The sequence below is a fragment of the Malus domestica genome, chromosome 07 (genome assembly GCF_042453785.1).
Source record: "Malus domestica chromosome 07, GDT2T_hap1".
Lineage (NCBI taxonomy): Eukaryota > Viridiplantae > Streptophyta > Magnoliopsida > Rosales > Rosaceae > Malus > Malus domestica.
In genome coordinates this window covers 10,423,575-10,435,310 of record NC_091667.1, presented here as the reverse complement: position 1 = coordinate 10,435,310, position 11,736 = coordinate 10,423,575, and positions in this window count along the sequence as shown.

Genomic DNA, 11,736 nt, shown 5'->3' with positions numbered 1-11,736 from the left:
TGATATCCATTCATCACACAAACAAAAAATAAAAATACAGAAGAGTTATTTCACAAAATATTGTAAAATGTATATCAATTTTTCTTCCCTTCAAGAATTAAAATTAACACCTACTACAATTTTGTTTTTTTCAATTTGAGTTTTGCTTGTCTCTTTATTTTGTAATGGAAGCAATTGGTGAGATTGATTTATGGTTAGCTGTTACATATTTCAGAAAAAAAATAAAAAAATTTACCTGTTGAAATCCTTTGGTGTGACTCTTGTTTCTCTTTTCTCTCCGTTAAATTTCACAATGCATAAATGACTTCACAAAACTAGCTAGCCTAATTGGGAGGTTCTCGTATCTCCAAATTAGCTAAAATTTTCAGATCTAAGATGATGGAGTTCCCCCATGAGCGAGAAGGGGAAGGACCGTTACAGCGTTCCCTCTGTAAATGTGAAATAAGTAATAAGACGAAAGTTGTAAACCCTAATCTTACCGTAAAAATGAGATAAGAAAGCACGCAAAAGTTATAAAATTTCACATCTACAATACCATATCGAGTAGGGTTTATATAGAGAAAGGTTAGTGACAAAAGACTAGCCTTTGTACATTGTATTTAAGGAGTTATTATTCACGTAAAAAAAAGTTATCATATACGCATTTTTTCATTCTAATAAATTAAATTGTACAAAATGAGTGCATTATGTCTTTTCTAAATTGTGAATAACATTTATGTAAATTTATTTTGTTGACATTTCTTTGAAAAAATGTAGATAATAATGTCACATCTCGGGCTCGGCTCCGCCGTAGCATGATATTGTCCGCTTTGGACCCTGGCCATGCCCTCACGGTTTTGTTTCTGGGAACTCATGAGAACTTCTCAGTGGATCACCTATTCTAGGATTGCTCTCGCCCGAATTCCCTTAACTTCAGAGTTCTGATGGAATCCGAAGCTAGTGAGTTCCCAAAATGCCTCGTGCTATATAGAGGTAGGCATGTACATATAAGGCACATCACCCCCTCCCCGTTGGTCGATGTGGGATCTTACAATCCACCCCCCTTAGAGGCCTGACGTCCTTGTCGGCACACTCTCACCGAACGGCAGAGTGGCTTTGATATCATTCTGTCACATCCCAAGCTCGGCTCCGCCGTAGCATGATAATGTCCGCTTTGGGCCCCGGCCACGCCCTCACGGTTTTGTTTCTAGGAACTCACTAGAACTTTCCAGTAGGTCACCCATCCTAGGATTGCTCTCACCCGAACTCGCTTAACTTCGAAGTTCCAATGGAACTCGAAGCCAGTGAATTCCCAAAAAGCCTTGTGCTATATGGAGGTGGGCATGTACATATAAGGCACATCACCCCATCTTCGTTGGTCGATGTGGGATCTTACAAATAAAATATTATCAGATAGGTCTACTACATTGTATTGAGAAATTAACATGGTTACAATTGTACAACATAGCCCTAGTTCATGGAGAGAAAAACTAAGAATAAAGCTTTTGTCGACCCCTACCTTTTGCCTTAAGGTCAAGAACATTCCTGTTTTATCTTAGAGTCAGCACAATCCATCTTGGTTTTTTCCTTCTCTTTATTTCTATGTCTCTTCTAGTTGTGACCTTTTTTTCGCTCTACTGAAGAAAGTCTTCATCTTTTGCAGTTGATTTCTCACATTGTCAAAGAGAGTCTTGTGTTTGTTTATTTATTTTTGTGCACTTGACAAACAATTAGGAGAAGAAAGTTAGACATTTTTTTAAGATAGACGCATGACATGGTTTCTTTGTTGATGATTGCAAGATCACCAAAGGATAGCGCAATCTTTCCTTGTGGTGTATCATAGTTCTCCAATTTGCAAGGTTCAATCATCATGAGCGTTATTTTTGTGTCATTTTTATTAAATTATATTTGACAAATAAATTTTACAAAAAAATCTTGTATACACGTCTACATATTGAAGAGTACACTAATACTAATAAGAAATGAACACACATAATCTAACGCAAAGAAAGAAATTAGACACATGGGCTTCAATTACTTATCATTGTCACTCAGTAATATAATGTTATTTTCTCTCAATTACATAATGTTTCTCACTCAATTACATAGTCACATTGACTCTTAGTTACATAGAGTTAATATTGCACTTACACTCAATAAATGTAGGAACAAAAATAATCAAGCATTCAAAACTCGACTTAAAACTACACATTATATGACAGTTCATTTCAACGTTATTGATTTATCTAAAAGAAGTAATGTAAGGTTGAGGATAACATTTTAAATGTATTTCAAGTAAAAACAACCACAACCAACCATTATCGACTGCCGCCGAAATTTTCAAATGGAAGAATTTGGAGAAGATAACCATAACGAAAGCCCCAAATTTCATCATCTACCATCAAAAAACTTTTTAGGCCTAAATTCATTTTCTTGAGCCTAATTTGAGTCTTGTAGTAAGCTTAATTCGCATCATTTTTTCACCAAACTCAAAACATCAAACTTGAAAGTTTCCATCAAAATAAGCTACCTATGAACTTGAAAATCACTGGAACTTCCATTTGTTCAATTGTTTTTCAGAAAAATGACGTAAGGGTATGTTTGTGAGAAACTTGATTTAGGCATAGTGATGAAAAAATGGATAACAAAAAGTTAAATAGGAGTGATAAATAGTACACCACATGAGCATTACAAAAGACATATGAGAAAGATTTGCAAATGACTTGAAATTTAAAAGTCCCACCGAAACACACCCTTAAAAACACTTTTATAGGCACTTCATTAATCAACATATAATTCAAAAAAGATTTTAGGGTCTTACCAATTTACTTGACTTTTGTTTTTGGTCGACCAATTTACTTCACTAGTGAAATAGTAATAAAACGGTCATCCCTTTTTATCACAGTTAAAAAGAACAAAAGTGAAAAATGAGGGCAAAAAACTCCATTTCAAGCATAACTGATAGTAATGGGTTGTAGATCGAGGGCGACAGGAGAGTGGAAAATGTCGTCCTTTATTATTTTAAGGCATTTTCGAAACAATTGATGTAACCGGTGGTGGGGAGACCATTGATGTAATGGAACTTAGGGTAACTGAGGATGTGCAGACACACCTGGATCGACGTTTCTTCGAGGAGGAGGTGAGGATTGCCATTTTCTAGATGCACCCTTCAAGGGCCTCAGGCCCTGACGAGATGAGGCCTTTTTTTTTTCTTCAAAAATACTGAGATATAGTTGATGGTGATTTTACCCTAGGTAGTCCAAGATTTTCTATCTTCAGGGAGGATGCTTTGGCAAGTTAACTTCACCCATGTATGCTTAATCCCAAAACAAAAGAAAACGAAGGAAATGGTGCATCTCCGTCTCATAAGCCTATGCAATGTGTTGATGATACTTATATCAAAGGTTTTGGGTAATCGATTGAAGGTACTACTACCCCGCATTATATCACCAAATTAAATTGCTTTTGTCCCTAGTAAGCAGATATCGGATAACTTAATTATGGCCTCTGAATTTGCAAATGCCTTATCTAGACAGAAAAAGGGTAAAAATGGGTTCCTATCACTCAAGTTCAATATGAGCAAAGCTTACGATCGAATCGAGTGGTTTTATCTTCGGAGGGTGTTGCAAACACTAGGCTTCCCTTATGGTGATCAAATCTCATTATGGCTATGGTTTCTACTGTGGACTATTCAATCATAGTCAATGGGATTCCCAAGGGCTTCATTGATCCATCTCGGGATTTTTGATAAGGTAATCCCCTTTTTTGTACTTCTTCCTCTTCTGTGCAGAAGGCCTAACCGTCTTATTGGATGTAAGGGAGCAACAAGGCTTTTTACAGGGCTTCTCTCTATGCAAGATGTGCCCATAATCTCTCACCTTTTGTTCACGAATAATAGTTTTATCTTCACTCGGGCCTCAGTAGGGGATTGCAATCAAATTTTTGATGCACTGCTGGTCTATGGTCAAGCCTCAGGCCAGGTAGTTAATCTACAAAAGAGTGAAATGTGTTTTAGTAAAAATGCCAAGCACCCTGATAAGGAGAGAATGGCGAGGGTAATTGGGGTGAATATCGTTGGCAAACATGATCGGTATTTGGGCCTCCCGACTATTGTGGGTTGGAACCGCCACCAATGCTTTGGCTTTATTAAGGAACGCATCTGGAAGAGACTACAAGGTTGGAAGGGTAAGACTTTAAGTGCAATAGGGAAGGAGTTACTTGTAAAAGTTATGGTGCAAACAACTCTCATCTATCTTATGAGTTGCTTCTTGTTGCCAAAACATTTTTGTGATGACTTAAACAGACTAGTGGCGAGATTCTAGTGGAATGGGTCTGAGGGAGAGAAGAAGATTCACTAACTATCTTAGGATAAACTATGTACTCCAAAGGCTACAGGTGGACTAGGTTTCCGTAACCTACATGCGTTTAACTTGGCTTTACTGCCCAAACAAGCTTGGAAAATTATTATGGATCCCAATTCCCTTCTTGCCAAAATTTTAAAGGCCAAATATTTCCCATCAATGTCATTTATGGAGACTCCAATGAAACCAGACTCTTCCTTTGTCTGGAAAAGCATATGCGGCGCTCGGGTGATTATAAAGTGGGGGACCCACTGGAGAATTGGCGATGGCATAAGTGTCAACATATGAGACGATCTTTGGATCCCGTTCCTAGTCTCCTTTAAGATTTTTTTGCCAAAGCCTATTGGTTGCCAGGCCGACATGGTGGTAGATCTTTTTTACCAGAAGTATGGAGGGTGGTACCATGAACTTCTCTTATCTATGTTCTCAGCGGCTGAGTCTGATCTAATTTGATATATCCTTCTTAGTGTTAGGCAGGTTGCTGATATAATGATTTGGCATTTTGAGCCAAAAGGTCGTTTCACTGTAAAATCGGCTTATCACATATCGTGTTATTGGCTCCAATAGTCTGCTAGGGGAATATCCTCATTGTCTAAAGGACTTTCATCCTCCAAACTTTGGTCTGGAATTTGGAATGCTAGTGTGCCCCCAAATGTGTGATTAGCTTGTTGGATTTTTGCAACAATCTTATCCTAGTGCTTTAGAATTTGGAGAAAAAACATGTGGTGACAGAACTATCGTGTGTTCTTGTTTGGACCCAAAATTACATCATCGGGCCGAGTAATCGAGACTGTTGAGTAAGCATACCTTCACATAATCAATGGAAAAGTGAAGATAATTTTAGTAAGGTTAAAAGATAACATTATGGTTTCTTTTATCATGATTATCTTTTTATAATGATTTATCTTGACATTTTCTTATGGAAATAATATATCTACAAGTTGGAAACAGGCAACACAATTCAAATTGATGTGGATGTGGATATGTGGTTTGGATCAATTTTGGTTGACAGATATGCACGGTCAGGATATTAACCATTTAAAATATGGTGATAATTAAAAATGAACATCAACATTCAGGATGCATGCGATATTTTTGGTAAAAAAGATGATGGCTTAGGGTGACGATGAGAGCCTAGGAAAGCTAGGTTTTTTTGGTGATGTGATGATGTGGTAGGAAACCTAGGATTTTTGCATGGTGATGGGTGTTGTCAAATGAGTTTAAAGTGATCAGAATTGATGATGGAATCACAATATGCGTGCCGTGTGAAAGGGTTTCAATGGGACATCTGTTGCTCTTCTGGTATAAGTCTACATGCATAAGGAGACTAAGAAGATTTTTGCCGAAATATATTAAAGATAATATCAGTTGTTTTGATATTGTTTTTGGAGTATAGTTGGGAAAGGACTCCTTGGATTGGCGGTCAAGGAAACTTGGCTATAAATACAAAGCGACAAACAAAGAAAAAAAACCCCTCAAATTCAACACACAAACTGCCCTACACAAACTCTTGCTCTACGCGAAACCTCTCAACAACCTTGAGATTTTTATTTTCTTTTTCGCCGACACATCTTCAATTTGGATAAACAACACTGTGCAGGCAACCGGCGAACATCTTTAGTTTGGATAAACAACACTGTCGCCGTAGAATCAGCTGATCGCGAAACACCTTCAGTTTGGATAAACAGCACTGCGTTAAGGCTGACTTGTTATTTATCCAAGTCTATGTCGAGAAGGGTTTTCGAATCCTTATTGGCAGAGGTCATCTTACGAACCTTCTCGGCGAAGTGAGGTGTTACGAATCACCAAACTCGGTGCGTTGAACGCCAAGTTATTTTATGATTAGATACTCATAAGTTGGATTTAGAGTTCGGCATTCTGATAGCTAAACCACATTTACGATTAAAACATACATCTGCTTCGAATACTTGTGTCCATATAGTCTGGTGTCGATTCAATGTGCTTATACTCTTACGAATATAATCACCGTGATCGAATCTGACATCGACGATTTGTGAACTTCGTAGAACTAGCAGCCTTGTCTTCAGGCTCTAGAATCCGAAGGCCAAGAGTGTTCCTTCCTCGGCTGCAATCGTAACATCAAGAAGTCAGCAGCGCACCCAGCGCAACATCAACATATTTTACTCCTTGGTCGAGCTCGGCTGACGAGTTGGAACGCCCCACATCAACCAAAGGACGTAGTTAGCTTACTAGTTACTCAGCCTGCGCACCACGTAGGCTTGGTAGTTTTTAGGGTCAACATTTTGGCACACTCAGTGGGACCTTTGCTAAAACTACGAAGTTCACATGGTATATCAAGATCTCAGAGAGGGTGAGATTTGGCACCTCTTCAAGGAAATTGTCGAGCAACAAAAATGTCTTGACTGGATCATCGAAGCAAATGAAGAAAGGCAAAAATATTTCTTTCAAATGAGAAAGGTGAAGGTTCATCACAACTTACAAGATCAATGGTTAAATGAAGATAGAGCTCGATACTATGAGTGGCTCGCTAAGAAAACGTCTTTTTGTCTTAGGTTCAAATCAATTCCATTTGAAGAATGGTTGGATCAAAAGACAGGGAGGCAATTTTTCGCTTCGGCTACAACCAACATTCGGCCTAAGAAGATTGTCGAGAAGGCCGAATAAGAACCTAGGTCACCTGTTTTTGTGGTCGAGACTGAAATTATGGTAGGCCTAGAAGAAAAAGTTCAAGTTTCAGAGCCAAAAATTGACTTAAAAAATGATTCGTCAGATGAGTGTTCCAATTACGAACAAGGCTGAGACATTGGCCTAGCTGAAAAAACCACACCAATCTATATGATTATTGGTGATAAAGCCGATATGGAGAAGTCACGTTCGGTTAAGTTACTCGAGTTAAAAGCCAAAATTGGTGAAATAATTATGCCCGGGGGGCATAGTAATTTTTCAACACATTCGACGGCCGAAAATGAAAAATATTTCGTCAAGTTAAAAATATTTGGAGAAAATTCTTTATTCGGCCTAAGATCTTGGCTTGGAATAAAGCATCGTTGGCCTCCTCCTCTTTATTAGTTCGGCCACTTTTGTTTTCTTTTATTAAGAAAATGAATAAATTATTTTCTTAATCATTTGGCTAATTAAGCCGATGCATAAGAAAAAAGGGGGGCAATGCCCCGTACACCAACATTAGAAAACACAAAAAAAGGTTTGTTTGCTGTGTTGCTAAGATATCCAGCCCAATATATATATATATATATATATATATATATATATATATATATATATATATATATATCTCACCCTGATTTTGGGTCGACCTTCATTTTTGGCTGCTAAGGTCAAGGAAATAGGGGAGGCCGAGACAAACCATTAGGCCGAAGTCAAGAAAAGTGGATTGAAAAAAAAAAAAACCAAATTTTTATGATGTATGGACGTCATGATTCCACTTCCCCTGACATGATAGCTGAAAGGTAGGCCACATGTTTGGTGAAGCAGAAAGATTTGATGTGACTTAGATATGGTATTATTGTGACTCAACAGTGTTTTCACTTTGTTTATGCTTGCCTTCGTTCTGAGCTTCTTGACCTCAACTCAATATATATATACATATATATACTGAGTCGAGTAATTGAGACCATTCGACTTATGAGCTGAAGCTCAAGGAAACTAGGGGGCAATATTTGGACCCAAAATTACACCATCGACCCGAGTAATCGAGACCGTTGAGTAAGCATACCTCTACACAGTCAAAGGAAAAGTGAAGATAATTTTAGTAAGGGTAAAAGATAACATTATGGTTTCATTTATCATGATTATCTTTTAATAATGATTTATCTTGACATTTTCTTATGAAAATAATGATTTGGCATTTTGAGCCAAAAGGTCGTTTCACTGTAAAATCAGCTTATCACGTAGCGTGCAATTGGCTCCAACAGTCTGCTAGGGGAATATCCTCATTGTCTAATAGACTTTCATACTCCAAACTTTGGTCTGGAATTTGGAATGCTAGTGTGCCCCCAAAGGTGCGATTGGCTTGTTGGAGTTTTGTAACAATCTCATCCCAACGAAGTAGAATTTGGAGAAAAAACGTGTGGTGATAGAACTATCGTGTGTTCTATGCAATTCTAGTACTGAGGCAACCTTACATATCTTTAGAGCACTTCCACCGGAGGTGAAATGTGCCAGCACCTAGTAAAAAAACCAGGCTGGGGGTCAGTGCATCAACTCCAGCCTGTGGAATAGACTGGCACCCAGCCCAAGCCAGTCCACAGGCCGACCTAAATCGACATAGGAAGGAGACGGCTCATCTGACGCCATACTAACGTCATGGCTACCGTCTCTCTCATCTGGAACCCTATCAAATGCCTAAAACCCCACCCCGATCCCTGGAACCCCATCAACCCCCTTCCCCTGATAAATCCATATATTCAACACCAAGTCCCCCTTCCAAATCGTGATCTTCCTTCAACTCGGATTGTCGTCGATCGGTTGATGGATCTTCCTGCAACTAGAACTTTTTTTTCCGTTTTGTATATTTTCGATGAATTTTGAATATGTAGGTGTTGATTTTTAGGGGTTTACAGTGTGTGCAGGTCAAGGATGGTGGGTGTCCATGTTTAGAGTAGGGTGGGTTCGACGGCGTGGTGTACAGAGAGAAGAAAAAAGTGGGAAATGTGGGAAGAAGAAGAAGATGATGACAGGAGTCAGAGAGAAGAAGAAGAAGGGAGTCAGAGAGAAGAAGTCAGAAATTAAAAAACCAAATTATTATTTTATAATAAAAATTAATAATATTTTAATAAAATTGACTAGGCTATTTTTTGTTAGGGGTGGAGATGTTTTGGCTTATTACTGTTCACTGGGGTCTATTATTGTTCACTTGAGTGGATAAATGCACTGGGTGCTGACGCAAAATCTTTAGGGGTGCTGAAGATACTTAAGTTCATTAGTGTTTGTTTTTATTTGGTGTGTTTATTGTATTTTATGTGGAGTGTTTTTTAAGTTCATTTAGTGAGTTGAAATGTAATTTTGGTATGTTGATGTAATTTTATTTGGTGTGTTTTTTTGGTGTGTTGATGTAATTTATTTGGTGTGTTGATGTAATTTTATTTGGTGTGTTTTTTTTTTTTTTTGGTGTGTTGATGTTATTTTATTTGGTGTGTTTAAATGTGTTTTGAATAAAGTACTAAATTAAATAAATTGGAAACAACATAAAGTACTAAATTCAATAAATAACCAAATTAAATAAATATGCTCTTAGTTTAAATAAAGTACTAAATTCAATAAATTGGAAACAACATAAAGTACTCTATTCAATGAATAAGAAATTACAATCCAAATAAGAAATTACAACCCGAATTGATTGGAAAATTATGAGTTCGTGAATGGATAATCATCACCTAACCAATTTGTCGTGCTAGGAAGATCTTCTGTTGTCGTGCTAGGATGATCTTCTGTTGTCGTGCTAGGACCATTTCCTCTTACTCTCGCTTCTCTTGCATGCCTCTTTCGCATCACGTCCGCTTTCTCCGACTTCCAAAAATATTTAGAGTTTGGAGACTTTCCTTCTAAAGGCTCATTTATAATGTTACGATCTTGTTCAACCATTTTTTCTTCTCTTCTATGTTCCATTTCTTGCCAAAGTAGTTCTCTTTCTCTCTCATCAGCTTCAATTTTTTTCTCAAAAACTGCAGCTTTTGCATCATCTCTAGCCTTATCAGTCTCAAATTTAGCCATTTTCCAAGCCAAAGTCAATTCACCTTGGTGGGCAAGGTCTTCCATATACTTTGCATAATCTTTCTTGGAAGCATTACCTTTTCTTTTTGAAGCCTTCTTACCTTGAGGCCTAATTGGAAAATAGGTCGACCCCAACGCTTGTTCAATGGGGGGCGTTTCGGGCACTTCTTCTCCATCATCTTTATCATGATCATGCGAGGCATGATCGGGTGTAGAGTATAGATGGGTGTTGTTCATGAAAACTTTTGGACCGACAGACACAATTTTGAATTTAGGACAATCTTTGACAATATTCCAACATTCAAACTGGGTGAATGTTTTGTTTTTGCTTTTGGTTTTGGCACCATACCAAGCTTGTGCTTGAAGTTCCTACACAATGCGGGAGGATAAATAATTATAATGAGAATAGGTAACAAATAAATAATACAAACAAATAATTATAATGAAAATAGGTAACAAATAAATAATACAAACAAATAATTATAATGAAAGTAGCTAACAAATAAATAATACAAACAAATAATTATAATGAAAGTAGCTAACAATTAAATAATACAAACAAATAAATAATATATTGTTACCTGATCCGCTAAATTTTCCCCACTTCGAAAATTACCACTAGCTTGTGCCAAGGCGTCTCTCCACGTACTAAACGCTTGGCAAAGTAATTTCCAACGACTGGACATCGATTCTTTAGTTCTTTGCCCACCCATTTTCTCAAGATAATTGGTATAAATAACATTTCTCACAACTGCATCTCATTACCCGTAAGTGAATCATGAGTAACTTGAACTCAGCTAATACACAACGCAACATATTCAAGAAGCGTCTAATTTGTACCTGCTTGAGTAGTCATTTTGTTAGAAAAAAATTGGATTCAAACTTTGAGAGAAATATAGGAATGTGGTTGAAAGTAGTTGAGAAAATATGAAATTGTGGTGTAAGGTAGAATATAATGAGAAGGTATATATAGAAAAGTAAAATCAATTTTTTTTTATAATTTTTCATAATTTTTTTTTCGGATTTTAAAGAATATTTTACAATTTTTTTAATTTTTATTCACCTAATTAATCTTTGCCGTTGGATTTAAAAAAATTTGAATTTCAACACTCCAGATTGTGCCACGTGGCACAACGATAACATTTCAGAATTTTTAACTGTTTTTTTTTTAATTTACAAAGCCTAATAACGTGAACCGTTGATCTTAGATCCACAAATTAAATGACAATTTTTAAATATTTTTTACCGTTGGAAATCCAATGGTCTATAAAATAAGACCGTTGCAATTGAACGGACACGTGGCTTCCCAACAGTAACTTTTCAAAACAGGCGTCGCCAGCCCCAGCGCTGTTTTTTTATCGGAAGAAGCACATCCAAGCGCGCGTGAAACGCACACACCTGACGCAGCCCTCGGGCTCTCGGGCTGGCAATCAATGCCGGGCCTGCTCCTCGGACCTCGCTTGTCACTCGGGCTTCCCAACGCTGGAGCCTATCCCCCCCCCAGCAATTTGCTCCTGTTTGAAAGCCTGGCCCCCGAGCAACCTCCCCCGCTGGAGTTGCTATTAGGGATTGCCATTTTGCCCGATGTGCCTGGATATCTTCCTCGTTGGGGACTCTGCCACGAATGAAAGACCCTATTTCTTTCAAGGCTTGGGCTTTGGACCTGATTGAGCGGTTCCCACCC